This window comes from Thalassophryne amazonica, chromosome 2 (assembly GCF_902500255.1).
Source record: "Thalassophryne amazonica chromosome 2, fThaAma1.1, whole genome shotgun sequence".
NCBI classification, from domain to species: domain Eukaryota; kingdom Metazoa; phylum Chordata; class Actinopteri; order Batrachoidiformes; family Batrachoididae; genus Thalassophryne; species Thalassophryne amazonica.
Genome location: NC_047104.1, coordinates 22053377 through 22065671, shown reverse-complemented (window position 1 = coordinate 22065671; position 12295 = coordinate 22053377). Strand labels below are relative to the sequence as shown.

At 42.5% G+C, this 12295-nt stretch overlaps 1 protein-coding gene across 1 annotated transcript in view; it reads left to right on the top strand.

The window, feature by feature from the left end:
* adamts17 (ADAM metallopeptidase with thrombospondin type 1 motif, 17) overlaps positions 1 to 12295 on the top strand; it is a 448852-nt gene that overhangs the window by 34520 nt on the left and 402037 nt on the right. The gene's annotated exons all lie outside the window — the stretch shown is intronic.

Genomic DNA, 12295 nt, shown 5'->3' with positions numbered 1-12295 from the left:
CCCTTCTTGTTCACGCTCAAATTTCAGGTTCTGGTCACAGTTCTACCACCTGCAGAGGTTTTTGGATGACTCTGCCATCGTGGACTGCATCAGCAGTGACCAGGAGGCTGAGTAGAGGAGTGTAGTGGACAGGTTTGTGGAGTGGTGTGGACTCAACCACCTGCAGCTCAATGAATCTAAGATAAAGGAGATGGTGGTGGACTTTAGAAGACTGAAGACCAGTCCGAACTGAGTTACCATCAATGGAACTGAGAAGCGTCCGGGATGAAAATCAGCACTTCCAAATCTGAGGCCATGGTTCTCGACCGGAAAAAGGTGCTTTGCCCTCTTCAGGTCGGTGGAGTGTCCTTGCCTCAAGTGGAGGAGCTTAAGTATCTCAGGGTCTTGTTCATGAGTGAGGGACGGATGGAGTGTGAGATCGATAGACGGATCGGTGCAGCATCTGCAGTGATGCGGTTGCTGTATCGGACCATCGTGGTGAAGAGAGAGCTGAGTAGGGGTGCAAAGCTCTCGATTTACCGATCGATCTACGTTCCGATCCTCACCTATGGTCATGAGATTTGGCTCATGACAGAAAGAACGAGATCGCGAGTACAAGCGGCCGAGATGAGTTTCCTCCGCAGGGTGGCTGGGTGCTCCCTTAGAGATAGGGTGAGGAGCTCGGTCACTCAGGAGGAGCTCTGAGTCGAGCCGCTGCTCCTCCACGTCAAAAGGAGTCAGTTGAGGTGGCTTGGGCATCTTTTCCGGATGCCCCCTGGACGCCTCGCTGGAGAGGTGTTCCGGGCACGTCCCATTGGGAGGAGGCCCCGGGGAAGACCCAGGACACGCTGGAGGGACTACATCTCTCGGCTGGCTTGGGAACGCCTTGGGGTTCCCCTGGAGGAGCTGGGGGAGGTGTGTGTGGATCGGGAGGTCTGGGCGGCTTTGCTTGGGCTGCTGCCCCCGCGACCCCGACTACGGATAAAGCGGAAGAAAATGGATGGATGGAACTGAGATGGACATTGCGGACTATTACAAGTACCTGGGTGTTCACACAAACAACAAACTGGACTGGATTGTAAACACAGATGCTGTGTGTAAGAAAGGTCAGACCTGACTGCACTTCTTCAGGAGGCTCAGATCTCTCAGTGTCTGCAGAAATGTTGCAGATGTCACTTGGTGGTCCCAAGCATTATCTTCTACGCTGTAGTGTGCTTGGGCAGCAGGCTGACGGCATCTGACATGAACAAAGTAAGCTGGCTCTGTCCTGGGGTTTGAGCTGGAGTCTGTGGCGGAGGAATCAGAGAGGATGTTGAGGAAATTGCTCAGCATCTGGCACAACACCTCCCACCCCGACATCCTGTCAAAGCACCTTCAGCCACAGACTGGGACTACCGAGGTGCACCACAGAACACACAAGGAGGTCTTTCTTACTTGTGGCAATCAGGCTGCATCAGTCGTCCCCCTTCTACAAGATGAATACATAATTGAACAGAGTTATTCAGTTACTCATTTATGTGCATTATTGTTGAACATCTTGTGCAAATGTCTAAAAAAAAAAATGACATTGCTCACTGCTTATTGTTACTGTTTCGGTACTCTGGCAAAATTTCCTTTGGGATAAATAAAGTTGATCTTATTTTTACAACAGTAAATAATCTGAGTTTATATAAAGGTACATTTTCCAATCTAAGTGCGGTAGTACAACCAGAGGGAACTCAGTGATGTGTGATGTGAGTTTGGTGGTACTACAAACCATAAATGTGACATTTTGAGTTTTTATCAAAGCATTCTTTTGTTGTGGTAATATGTTGACAGCCCAGTCTATTGAAAGAACAAAGGACATCTCATTTTAGGGAAAAACAATTTTTGGCCAGTTGTAGTTTGTCTTTATTGCTTTTGGAAAGAGGTGTCATTTGATTTAAATCTAGTGGTGGGTTGATGGGTTATGGCAGTGGTAGGTCCATGACCTATACGGGATCTAGGCGCTCCCACCATCACGAGCCTCCCAGCTGACTGGGTTATAGCAGTGGGTAGATGGGACTCATTAGCCCTGTTAAGGCGGTCCACCTAGGGGAAGGAAAACCCTGATGTTAAACCCCCAGCGTGGGTTACTGCCCCCGTGCCTCCGAGGAAGGTTCTTTAGCCAGAGGCTAGGAGAAGGTTACTCTGATGTAAAACCTACAGCCTGGTGGTCGCCACAGCCATCTCAGCTTGTCTGTGCCACTGTGGAGTGCCACCTTGCCTAAAGAGTGGAATTGGTGTGCGCGAGCTGATCCCCACTTTAAGCAACGAGCGCAGGTGGGAAGGAAAGCCCTGCAGCGATGGGAAGAGGCACATTAGCCACCAGAGGGCTTGTAGAAAATAAACTTAAAAAAAAAAAAAAAAAAAAAAAAAAAAAAGGCCTTCCCACTATCCTCGCAAGCGAGGAAACTAACGGTGGGTTGAAAAGATTGATTCGCCGATTTTAAATCGATTGTTTTAATTCCCACAGATCGATTCACACGTCCAAAGATCGATATATTTTTTTTCCAAGTTGATTTATTTCAGTTATTCCATTCAAAATTCCACACAGACTGATATATTTCAAATGTTTAATTATTGAATTATGATTATTATAACTTTCAACTAATGAAAATCTCAAATTCAGTATCTCAGAAAATTTGAATATTGACAATCATGGGGAAGACTGCTGACTTGACGTCTTGCCTGGGCTAAAGACAAAAAGGACTGGACTGCTGCTGAGTGGTCCAAAGTTATGTTCCCTGATCAAAGTAAATTTTGCATTTCCTTTGGAAATCAAGGTCCCACAGTCTGAAGGAAGAGAGGAGAGGCACAGAATCCAGGTCCAGTGTAAAGTTTCCACAGTCAGTGATGGTTTGGGGTGCCTTGTCATCTGCTGGTGTTGGTCCACTGTGTTTTCTGAGGTCCAAGGTCAACGCAGCCGTCTACAGGACGTTGTAGAGTACTTCATGCTGCTGACCAACTTTATGGAGATGCAGATTTCATTTTCCAACAGGACCTGGCACCTGCACACAGTGCCAAAGCTACCAGAACCTGGTTTAAGGACCATGGTATCCCTGTTCTTAACTGGCCAGCAAACTTGCCTGACCTTAACCCCATAGAAAATCTGGGGTATTGTGAAGAGGAAGGTGCGACATGCCAGACCCAACAATGCAGAAGAGCTGAAGGCCACTATCAGAGTAACCTGGGCTCTCATACCACCTGAGCAGTGCCACAGACTGACTCCATGCCACACCGCATTGCTGCACTAATTCAGGCAAAAGGAGCCCCAACTACGTATTGAGTGCTGTACATGCTAATACTTTTCAGTTGGCCAACATTTCTAGAAAGCCTTTTTTTGTATTGGTCTTAAGTAATATTCAAATTTTTGAGATACTGAATTTGGGATTTTCATTAGTTGTCAGTTATAATCATCAAAATGAAAAGAAATAAACATTTGAAATATCAGTCTGTGTGTAATAAATTAATATAATAAAGTTTCACATTTTGAATGGAACTACTGAAATAAATCAACTTTTTCATGATATTCCAATTAAATGACCAGCACCTGTATATATGCACTTCTCGCCAGCTTTATAAAAAAAATTACACTGCAATTGGGCTGTTGCGCCGTTTCCGAGGGTGTGTAACGGGAAAAATTATATGATCATTTCTTTGCATTGATTGCGGATGCACTACTTTTGCTTCTGAATCTTAAGAGTCAGATACCCAACCCTGTTTAAAACGCTGATTTGCTTTGAAGTTATTTATTCTGGAAGGTTGAATATTTGGATAGCTTTCCAACTTTACTTGGCAGAGAGTGGCAGCATTTGGAGGAACGATGTTTAATTAGTCAAGTCCCACAACACACGGAGGATATTATTTATTTATCTTCCTTTACACATTAATGAGGAACAAATGAAAACTGTTTGGTGTGGACGATTCTTGTTTCTTGTCCGCAACAATGGAGAAGACTCCTGGTTAGCGATTTTAATCAGCAGAAAGGTGAGTCATGATTGACCTCTTTAAATGGCGTTGACAAAGGCTGATGAATAAATTGTGGACCCATTGCTTCTGAATCAGAAGCAGCAGGTCCACAATCAACATAGAGAAATTATCATTTTCTGCTACACACCCTCAAACAATGTAACTGTATAACTGCAGCATTTTTTTTCAGTCAGCAGTGTAACGGGCCGTTACTCTGATATAACGGTAGCGAGAACTATCACCGGTTAACTGCTTCTCATTTATTCAGATCAGCAACAACTTTTCCACCTCTTCCAGTGTTTGTGATCTTTGTTTGATAATCACTGTCACTGCTTTGGCAACATTGGCTCTCTTTTTTGCTACTTTTGTTTTTCAGTATGGTACAGATCGAAGACTTTGTCATACTGTACTGTAAAGCAAGATCCAAGACATGGATGCCATTTCCATGCTTAGAAATCATCTCTTTCTTCACTTCTGTTGTGGTTCTCAACTTTCCTCTTCAGTTTTTCACCTTTACCTCTTTTTTTAGTTTGTTTTTTTGGACCCACAGTGGCTTCTTTTTTGACAAAAACAACAAAAAAGCCAATGTGAGTAATACCGTTGAATGGGCATGTTCACACAAATTGCTGCGGTGTGACTGATGCGTATCAGTGTTGTGCATCTCTGCCGGAAGCCAGATGTTGTTCATGAACCAAGTTTTTGTTCTAAAACTGCTGCATTTTTCATTTGAAAAATGTTTGCAAATCCATTTTATTCTTAACTCACTCGATGCCATTGACTCTAAAACGCGTCTTTTCCGATAGTAATGCCCCGCGCCAAAGACGCGTCAGAGCCAATTTCTTTTCTTCTCTTTTCTTGTGGTATGTTTGTTGTTGACATGGACATAGAACTCAATTTTCTATGGGTCTTGAAAAACACACAAATGCTGACGAAATCCTGGCACTGGGATGTTCTGCACTTTGAAAATGGCTGGCACTCAATGAGTTAAAGAGAGCAGTTCAAAAACAGCTTCCACTGTATTGTAATGCTAATTTTTTTGGACTATTTAGCCTTTGTGATGAGATGTAATTTTTTTTTAAAAATATTGTTGTTGAAGTTTGATATAAGTATAAAAATGACAAAAGAAAAAACTAAGCAAAAAAAAAAACAGACAAGTAAACAGAAATCACAAAAGCACAAGCAGAACTGGGTGGAGGTAAACGGGCCATTGTGGGCATGTTAGAGTGATCGCCACGCTGGACAAGACGATCTAAGAATGGTTGCTATGATGTAAAATTTATTAATATTGTCCATCACGCTCTGATTTTCTCCACATGCAATAAACTGCTTAGTTCAGTTAGCCACGCCTTGAAATGAGGCACGGCTTCTGATTTCCAGAGTCTTAAAATCAGTCTCTTAAAAATTACCATTCCATACAAGATAGTACTCTGCACCGAGAGGATGTGATTTTGTAGGCGTAGAGAATATCCAAACAACGCTATCTTTGAGTCAGGATGAAAAACTCAATCATACGAGCGAAGTGCCGGGCAGCAGTGCGAAGCTCGCTCAATGGTAGACAAAGGCACCAACCGGAAATGGCACCAAGAATCAGAAATGGCACAAAAAAAAAAAAAAATCTGCATATTATATATATATATATATATATATATATATATATATATATATATATATATATATATATATATATATATATATATATATATATATATAGCCCTCTTATTCTGCACTCTTTACCTGTATTAATTGCACCTGTTTGAACTTGTTCAGACACACTCCAACCTATCCACCATAGCCAAGACCAAAGAGCTGTCTAAGGACACCAGGAACAAAATTGTAGACCTGTACAAGGCTGGGATGGACTACAGGCAAACAGCTTGGTAGAAGACAACTGTTTTTATTAGAAAGTGGAAGAAAAACAAGATGACTGTCAATCTCCCTCGGTCTGGGATTCCATGCAAGATCTCACTTTGTGGGGTAAGGATGATTCTGAGAAAGCTCAGAACTACACAGGAGGACCTGGTCAATGACCTGAAGAGAGCTGGGACCACAGTCAAAGATTACATTAGTAACACATGATGCTGTCATGGTTTAAAATCCTGCAGGGCAGCAAGGTCCCCCTGCTCAAGCCAGCACATGTCCAGGCCCATTTGAAGTTCACCAGTGACCCTCTGGATGATCCAGAAGAGGCATGGGAGAAGGTCATGTGGTCAGATGAGACCAAAATAGAGCTTTTTGGAATCAACTCCACTTACCATGTTTAGAGGATGAGAACAACCCCAAGAAAACCATCCCAACTGTGAAGCATGGGGGTGGAAACATCATACTCTGCAGACAGGACAACTGCACCATATTGAAGGGAGGATGGATGGGGTCCTGTATTGTGAGATTTGGGCAAACAACCTCCTTCCCTCAGTAAGAGCATTGAAGATGGGTCATGGCTGGGTCTTCCAGCATGACAATGACCCCAAACACACAGCCAGGGCAACAAAGAGGGGCTCCGTATGAAGCATTTCAAGGTCCTAGAGTGGACTGGCCAGTCTCCAGACCTGAACTCAATAGAAAATCTTTGGCGGGAGCTGAAACGCCAAATCTGAAAGATTTGGAGAAGATCTGTATGGAGGAGTGGACCAAAATCCCTGTTGCAGTGAGTGCAAACCTGGTGAAAAACTATAGGAAACGTTTGACCTCTGTAATTGCAAACAAAGGCTACTGTACCAAATATTAACATTGATTTTCACAGGTGTTCAAATACTTATTTGCAGCAGAAACATACAAATACATTATTAAAAAAAACTCATACATTGTGATTTCTGGAATTTAGATTGTCTCTCACAGTGGACATGCACCTAAGATGAAAATTTCAGACCCCTCCATCATTAAGTGGGAGAACTTGCAAAATCGCAGGGTGTTCAAATACTTATTTTCCTCACTGTATACATAAGTTATATAAAGTTATATAAAAGCTTAGGACTCCGGCGAGGGCGGTCACATCTCCTCCTCTCTCTATCTCTGCTCCAACCTTCAAAGTCCCTACTTCACCAGGCTGTGAATTCTTCAAACTATATTGGGTTAATCATGGAATTGATGAGCTGGTCTCTGAACGCTATTGACACCATTTTTTCTACAAGAAGATCAGGGCTGGGGGACCCTGTGTGCCCGGATGGAACTTACCCTGCGGGCTATGTTATCGACGCCTGGGAGACGTGGCAGGTCACATGCTTTGCGCCATTCTCTGTGGAGGACGTCGAGGATTTATTCATATTTGGTTTCATAGTAGGATGTCTGGTACTTATTGGCTTATGTGCTGCCCTGACTTACCGGAAGATTGGCAAGACAGCTGCCACCAAAACCACGACCCCTCGCTTGTCCATCATGATTAATAGCTGGGCAAGGCGATGCATTCCCAGACTGCGTTAATCCTTGAACTCAGACGCAAATTGGATAACATCTCGGTGCAAATGCGCAACTTGCAGGGGAAGGTGAAGATTTCAGAGGCCGGGGAATTTTCATAATTGGGATCTGGCTTGTTCATGTGAAGCTGGAAAAGTGTTTTTCACTGCTCAACCACAAACACGGCAGGCTTATGAGCCTCTCAAGGATAAAATGCCCATTTGTTTTTCCTCCCAGAAGAATCTTTACGGCCTAGGGAATATTGGCTGCCTCCTTATCTCTTTAACTCCAGTACAAGGACAGACAGACTCGCACATGGACAAAGACTGAAGCATGCTCCACTTTCCGTCCTACCTCCTCTCCTGCCCCCCATCACACACCCCATCCCGGCCACCGCTGACACCACCCCTTCACCCCTCTGGGGGCTGCGCGGTTTTAGCTGCAGCAGGTCCTTGTTCCCCCCAAGCTAGTGGCAGCGCGACTCCTGTTGCAGCAGCTACCACACTCACATCGCCTCAATTTGGAAAACGGACTGTTTCAAGTTTAGTGCACATAAACAATGTCAAATGTATATGTGTTGTCTTAATTCTGATGTGTGCCATTTTTACGCTAAATGAGTAATTGTGGGTTAATTGCTGTATCTTGTCTGTGAGTGTGGACGTAATCTCATTGTTGTTGCACTTGTAATGACAAATCTCATCTATCCATATACATATTAGGTGCAACCCCAATTCCAATGAAGTTGGGACATTGTGTAAAATGTAAATAAAGACAGAATACAACCTATATTCAATTGAATACACCACAAAGACAAGATAATTAATGTTGACACTGATAATATTTGATTTTGAGCAAATATTTGCTCATTTTGAAATGGATGCCTGCAACACGTTTCAAAAAACCTGGGACAGGGCAACAAAAGACTGAAAGTTGATGAATGCTCAAAGAACACCTGTTTGGAACATTCCACAGGTGAACAGCTTAATTGGAAACAGGTGAGTGTCATGATTGGGTATAAAAGGAGCATCCCCAAAAGGTTCAGCCACTCACAAGCAAAGATGGGGCGAGGATCATCACTTTGTGAACAACTGCATGAAAAAAATAGTCCAGCAGTTTAACAGTGTTTCTTAACATTCAGTTGCAAGGAATTTAGGGATTCCATCATCTGCAGTCCATTATATAATCAGAAGATTCAGAGAAGCTGCAAGGCTGAAAACCAACATTGAATGCCCGTGACCTTCGATCCCTCAGGCGGCACTGCATTAAAAAAAACAAAAAACATTGAGTAAAGCAGGGGTGGCCAAGTTCGATCCTCGAGAGCCACCTTCCTGACAATCTTAGTTGTCTCCCTGCTCCAACACACCTGAATCCAATGAAAGGCTCATTAAAAGTCTGCTAATGAGTCTTTCATTGGATTCAGGTGTGTTGGAGCAGGGATGCAACTAAGAGTGTCAGGAAGGTGGCTCTCGAGGACCGAACTTGGCCACCCCTGGAGTAAAGGATCTTACCGCGTGGGCTTCAGAAAGCATTGTCACTTAACACAGTTTGTTGCTACATCTACAAGTGCAAGTTAAAACTCTACCATGCAAAGTGAAAGCCAAACATCAACATCCAGAAATGCCACCGCCTTCTCTGGGCCCGAGCTCATTTGAAATGGACAAATGCAAAGTGGAAAAGTGTGCTGTGGTCTGATGAGTCCACATTTCAAATTGTTTTTGGAAATCATGGATGTTGTGTCCTCCGGACAAAAGAGGGAAAAGACCATCCAGATTGTTACCAGCGCAAAGTTCAAAAGCCAGCATCTGTGATGGTATGGAGGTGTGTTAGTGCCCATGGCATGGATAACTTACACATCTGTAATGGCACCATCAATGCTGAAAGGTACATCCAGTTTTGGAGCAACACATGCTGCCATCCAAGCAACGTCTTTTTCTGTGACGTCCCATTGTCTTGCTTATTTCAGCAAGACAATGCCAAGCCACATTCTGTACGTGTTACAACAGCATGGCTTCATCGTAAAAGAGTGCGGGTACTAGACTGGCCTGCCTGCAGTCCAGACCTGTCACCCATTGAAAATGTGTGGCGCATTATGAAGTGCAAAATACGACAACAGAGACCCCGGGCTGTTGAACAACTGAAGTCATACATCAAGCAAGAATGGGAAAGAATTCCACCTACAAAGCTTCAGCAATTAGTGTCCTCAGTTCCCAAACGCTTATTGACTGTTAGAAGGAAAGGTTATGTAACAGTGCTAAACATACCACTGTCCCAGCTTTTTTGAAACATGTTGCAGGCATCCATTTCAAAATGAGCAAATATTTGCACAAAAACAAAAGTTTATCAGTTTGAACATTAAATATCTTGTCTTTGTGGTGTATTCAGTTGAATATAGGTTGAAGAGAATTTGCAAATCAGTGTATTCTGTGTGTATTTACGTTTTACACAATGTTCCAACTTCATTGGAATTGGGGTTGTACATTTTAGAAAACCACTGGAATATTTCACAGCAGAAGTTATGCAATTTTGGGCAGGTCCAAAAATTGAAGGCTTGAGAGCCCTCAGCAGATCTGCACCGATCACACAAGGGGGAGATTGTAGGATAAATTCTATTTAATTTACCCTTTGAGTAATGTAGCCTGTGCATCACCTTAAATTGAATTAACTGGTGTCTGGCATTAATAGAACAGCAGCAGATTCTGCTGAGGCTCTCCCTCCAAACAGCATTCTCATCACTCTGCAGTCCCAGCTCTTTCTTCCAGGCTGCTCAAAGATTGCATACTCAAGTTAACATGTTCATAAAATATTTTGACAAAGTTTGAAACCAAACCTTTAGAGTCAGGCGGTCCCAGCCGGAGTGAGCAAACCCTTTTCCCTTTAGGGAGGTTTTCACAATTAGGCTAACATTGGCAGACATAGTTCCTGATTTGTAAATATCTAAAGCAGTGGTTTTCAAACTGTGAGGTGTGCCCTAACACCCCCCCCCCCCCCCACCCCGGGTGCCAGAGTTCTTTGGGGGGGGCAAGGGATGGGTATCAAGAATTGTTAAAAAAGATTCAATCCTCTGACATCAATAGATTTTTTTTTGCTTAACGATTCCCTTATCGGCCCTTCAGAGCAGCCATTGTTTTTGTGAGTGTTATTGGGAAAATGATCATTTCTTTACGTTGGTTGCAGACCCTACCATGGGTCTGTATTCAACTGCTTCTGCAGCGGATGTTCTTGAAGCTTGAACCAACAAAGCAGTGCTTCGACCCACTGCTTCATTGGTTCATTGCTTCACTGCTTTTCAGAAGCGGCAAGTCTGCTTCTTATCCCCTCAAAGCCATTTAAAAATGTCAATCATGAGTCACTTTTGTGTGGATTAAAGTCACTAATTGGGACTCTTGTCTTGTTGCAGGCAAGAAACAAAAATGCTGTGCCGCTCTCTGCTGAGTAAAGTTGGAGTGCAGCCGGAATTAATAGCTTCAGAGCAAATCGCTGTTTTAAATCAAATGACACCTCTTTCCAAACATAACACACAACAAACTACAACAGACTAGAATGTTTTTTCCTCCCAAAATGAGATGTCCTGCGTTCTTTATGAATTACATTAATGTTGACTTGCAGCACAGCTGGCTGAGCTCAGCTCAGAGATATGGAGTGATATTCATGCTATTAATGTCTGAAAAGAAATGCTTTTGAGAAAAACTACAGATTGTTTATTTTTATTTATGTCTAGAGATCAAGGATTCAGTGACCAATTTCATATTTATTTATTTTAAAGACTCAATAAAATGTTATTGACATAGAAAACCTATAAAGCCTACTTTTAGTACACAGAAAATTCACAGGAGTTATTGATAAGGGAATTAATATTGATTAAAATCTTATCAATAGCCATCCCTGAAGTCAAATTAATATTATTTATGTTAAAATGTGTTAGTTATGCCAAAGACATTTTAAAACAGAGATGTTTAAGTTCTTTAAAAACATGTTTAAAATATGACAAAGGTAAAAATAGAAGTTCTTTAAAAACGTTTAAAATGTTTACAAAGGCTGTAAAATGTGTGAATGCATAGACAGTTCCATAAAGATCCACAAATACTTTTAAAAAGTGTTTTAAGATGTGTAAAAGAATAAAAAGAAACACAAGAAGATGTTGAAATTGTGTGTATGTGTGTTGAGGGGGGGGGGGGGGGGGGGGTGCAGCTAACTACCACACTTTGAAAACCCCTGATCTAAAGAAGTGTGTTGATGGGAGGGAGAACCAGTCTTTTGGCTGGGCAAAGAAGGCAGATTTTTTGTTAATGTACAGATCTTTTAAAATAACTATGCCTTTTAAGCTCCAGCTGTCAAAAGATGCATCCAAAAGTGGTGGAGGGAATGCATAATTGTGTGAATGGAGGTACCTCACAATTTACAGTACTACTTAATTTGTAACCACATTTGAGGCAATTTGAAATTATCCGATTGTTCATCTTTATGCCTGCAAGCAGACTGGGTGTTGAGAAAACTAGTGCTGGCAGTGAACTATTGCAACCCAAGCAGCAGTATCCACTGAAACTTCCAGGTTGTAGCCTTGCTGCCAGTAGACAGGAGCCCTTAGAAGACCAACAAGATGAAAACAGCTCTGAACATCCATATAAACAAATTATTAACCTCACTTGCTCGGTCTGTACAGGAATATCAGACCTCAGTCTTATGTATGGCCCGAGCACAGCGAGGATATCAGGTTGTTTACGACAGCGGAGGCAACTAATTCGTTTGAGATGATCTAGCCAAAAAGTTGTCAAGTATGTAATTAAAGTCACCGCTGATAGTCATGTGTATCAGGAGAAGAAAAGTGGTATACAGGTTGAAGTCCACACATGAACAAATATTCAAACTAGGAATGCATTGATCCACAATTTTTCACTTCAGATCCGATCCTGATACTTTTCCTATCTGATACCAGAGT